Source organism: Asparagus officinalis, unplaced genomic scaffold (assembly GCF_001876935.1).
Source record: "Asparagus officinalis unplaced genomic scaffold, Aspof.V1 AsparagusV1_Un1484, whole genome shotgun sequence".
Taxonomy (NCBI): domain Eukaryota; kingdom Viridiplantae; phylum Streptophyta; class Magnoliopsida; order Asparagales; family Asparagaceae; genus Asparagus; species Asparagus officinalis.
In genome coordinates this window covers 7,990-12,032 of record NW_017973743.1, presented here as the reverse complement: position 1 = coordinate 12,032, position 4,043 = coordinate 7,990, and the positions used below count along the sequence as shown (strand labels likewise).

The following is a 4,043-nucleotide window of genomic DNA, read 5'->3' as shown; positions in this document are numbered from 1 at the left end:
TAACAGAAATAGAAGTTGCCAATGAGGAGGAGGTATCATATATAAATTCAAACTTAATTCACTGCTATAGAAGTTGCCAATTAGGGGCTCTAAGTTCATCGGCCTCGTCATGGTAGAAACTCCAAGTAAACAAAAATAAATGTCCAAGCTTTTTCTAGCTAAATATTTCCAAATGATAAACCAACAATGGTGGTAATCTCTACGCGTATACATACAAACATGCATGTCATTTTTATCCGTAAATCTTTCTTTTCCCTTATGTATTATTTCTTACAGATCCAGAAACAAATAGTGGCATCAAAACTAAAACTTTTTTAATAGTAGATTGAAAAACAAATACTTACAAATGAAGGAAAGGGAAAACTAAGGCTGCATGTTTAACGCACAGAACAAAAAGTTACGAAGCTAACAAAATTGTGGAAATAAATAAGGAAAAAGGTAGGGGGAAAAGAGATTGACATAAACGAAAAAAGAAACAAAACACAAGCAACCAAAAGGACAACTAAATATCAAAGGACAGATTACCTTTTATTATAGTATATCAGTCTCTAGTTATAGTATTAGTCATAATTTTAAGTAGAGCACATTTTTTTATGTAAGGGGCAGGGGAATTCATCCCGAAGCTAGTTGTTTAGGGGACGGAACCCAAAACTTAATTTATAAACCTACAAACCTCTTAATTTGCCAATGTCGAACTCAAGAGACCTTTAATATATCTGGCGCACTAATAGCTTCATAAATTCAATTGTCCATAATATATCTGGCTACACTAACTGACAATTTTGATCGAACTTACTAATTAATGAACAAATAGATAAAGCAGCTCCATTTTATGACAAATCGGCAATATATAGCATGGGACCTGGATTTAACAACAATTTAGCCTATTCTGGAAACATTAAATCATCCCATATATCACTATGTATAGCACAATCGAGTAAGCATGCTCGCAAAATAATGCAAAATAAATGAAGTCGTAAAACAAACCAGTAAGCGTGCTCGCAAGCTTTCACACCGGCAGCCTCGTGAATCAAGATCCTCTCCAAGCAAATTGCACAGACACAGTACCCCTCAGCCTGAGTCAGCCATCCCCTCACTAAGCACAAAAGATACCAAAATCCCCAATAAGCACAGAATCAAATCAAGATCCTAAAGAAATACAGGCAGACCCTAAAGAAATCCAAAATAAGAACAAAAGATACCAAAATCAACGAAACCTAGAAATCAGGCAGACCCTAAAGAAATCGCATAGAATCAAATCAAGATCAAGGATCGCTTACCTCAATTAGGGCAATCGCCGGCAAGGGCTCCATGAGCGGAGGTGGCAAACGGCGGGAGTAGGAAGAGGAAGAGCTTGACGTGGTGGGAGAGGACTGAGGAGGCGGCGGGAGTGTGAGAGGAAGACGACGACGATGTGTAAACGAGGGTCGAATGAGGACTGAGGAGGCGGCGGGAGTGGGAGAGGACGACGAGGTGTAAACGATCGGCTGCAGACGGCGTCGAGGACGGCACGAACGAAGAAGAAGAAGAAGAAGAATTTTTGATTTGGAGGATACGGATTTTAGGGTTCTGATGAATATAAAGTGAGAGACTCTCCTAGACGGAAATAAAATTCATCCTAGACGGAAATTTCCGTCTAGGATGAACAGACTATTTAAAAAAAATAAATGAATACCTAATTCCGTCTAGAATACTATTCTAGACGGAAATTTCCGTCTAGAATAATATATCCTAGACGGAATACCAGAGACGGAATGTTTCGGTCTAGGATATAGTATCCTAGACGGAATTTGAATTAATACTATATTGTATGGCTTATAAATAACTAACGACAGGGGTCTAAGAGTGGCATTGAGCATAAAGTGCACATAAAAGAGTTTAATTAAGAACTAGAGCTAGATTCAGAGTACACGTGGACTATTATAAACCATGAAGTTTAATAAAGCTCATGATATGATCAGATGCTTTAAGCTGAGACATGAAGAAAGCAAAATTAAGAAAGAAGTAGAGATCATGTCCACATGCTCCAGTTACAGCTTTAAATGCTCAGCCATTAAAGGCTTAAAGCCTCTTCATTAGCTGTTACTTGAATAATTTGCCGAAAAATTATATTAATAGTTCTTATTATTGTCCTTTCTTTCTTTCATTTGGTCAAAGGTGCATCTAGATGGAAAATCATCCCAATTCGCTAATCTTGCTCATGTACAATTATTTACTACTTCGAGACTACAGTCCATCACATAATTATATTATCAGTAATTTATTTCTATGAAATGAATCGACATCCCCAATAAATAATCATATATCATTACTTATCAATCTCCATATGCCTTAGCAAATGCAGCTCTAAAAGATAAATAAAACTATAGTGAAGTTCTATAAATCATCTATCAATTTGATGTCAACAGTCTCATACTTCATCAGATGTTATTGTTAATCCAAGCCATACTGTCTTTTGGATAACTATATAATTCCTAATATTCACTCTTCTTCAAAATGAAATGGCATCAACAATTCCATAACTAAACGCATCAGACCCTCGTTTCTCCCCTTTGATTGAAAAATTAGAAATCAGCAAAAATTAAAAATGCTACACTCGCGTAAGGTCAGATCGTAGCTTCAATACCCTACAACACCATTCTTATGGAAAGTCGAAAATTGATAGAATCACCGAATTCAATCAAATTAAGCAGAAATCGAGTAAAAACTGGTTAGGGTTTGATCTCACATTGAGCCTGGCAGCGGAGAGATACGCGGTGCTCGACTCCCAGAGAAAGAACTCCTTGTCCCCGGCCACCGTCTTCGCGCACGCGAGCCCCACCTCCTCCGCCACCGCCACGGATTCTGCGCCCACAAAATCGAACCAACCCCTACAATCAACCTCTCGAGATCGAGAAAGTAAACCTAACAACAACAAAAAAATTAAAAAAAAGGGAAGGGAACCTTTCTGTTTTCGGGAGAGCTTACGGTGATGGCGGGGGTGACGGAGAGATCTTTGTGGCCGGAACGAAGGGGGCGACGTTGGCGGCGACCCATTGAGAGGCGAAGGACGGGGAGTTCGCGAGGTTGGGGATGTCTCCGTTGGCGGCGCCGATGATGACGGAGATGTTGGTGCCGGCGAGGGATTTGAGGATGGCGGGGTCGGCGCCGTAGAGGCGGAGCATTGAGATCGAGGTCGAGAGGAGGAGCTTCGCGGTCGCCTCCGGTGGCGGGAGATTGTCGGCGACCTGGCCTTGGAGGGAGAGGGAGGAGAGGGGGAGGGAGGGGCCGGGGTTCGTGCGGTACCCACGTGGCCCAAGATTTTGAAGTTTTGCACTTTAGTACCCACTGTCATGCGGGCGTGGAAATTTTTAGCTTTTAGTACCCTCTGTTATGCGGGTGTGAAAATTTTTAGCCGAAAGTTTTCAGGTAAAGTTCACATGCTGATTTTAGAACGTTTTTAGCTCTTAATATTTTGTTAAATCTGCCGTTAAAGCTATCAAAATCATATTTTAAATTAGAATTAGGACGGAGTGAAAAAAGAGTCACAATAGTTTTATCAGCAAATGCAAAAAAAAAAAAAAGAGCTAAATTGTTTAATAATCAGCATGCGAGTGTCGCATGAGAACGGGAAAAGTTCATCCGTTTGCATAACTGAGTGTACTATAGTTCAAAATTTAAAAAACTTTTGAATAGTAAGTGCTGCAAAAACAAGTGAAGGTACATAAGCGCAAAGTAGGGGAAAAACTCTAGCCTTGTGGGAGTCAAGGATGGTGTCATTTCCAAGGTCCTTACCTACCAAATAACACCTTAATGCACAAGATAAGATCACGTCCCTTACCTACCAAATAACATCTTAACGCACAAGATAAGATCACATGGGATGTTTGTTTGAGACAAATGGTTCAAGTAACCAACTAGACATATTGATCGTTGAGAACGCCGTATTAAATATTATTTCAAAACATAGGCGAAACACACAGCAGCAACTGCTTGAGCTTACCCGACTTATGAATGAAATAACGATACATACACAGATTCAATCAAAAATTATCGCCAACCTA

General features: G+C 39.8%; 1 long non-coding RNA gene across 1 annotated transcript; it reads right to left on the bottom strand.

Moving 5' to 3' along the window:
- Nucleotides 1-796: 796 nt before the first annotated feature.
- LOC109828448 lies at nucleotides 797-1,626 on the bottom strand. The gene is made up of 2 exons (XR_002243687.1): nucleotides 1,281-1,626; nucleotides 797-1,096 (listed from the first exon to the last, which is right to left on the bottom strand). It is a non-coding gene; the product is annotated as an uncharacterized LOC109828448 (long non-coding RNA).
- Nucleotides 1,627-4,043: the final 2,417 nt, after the last annotated feature.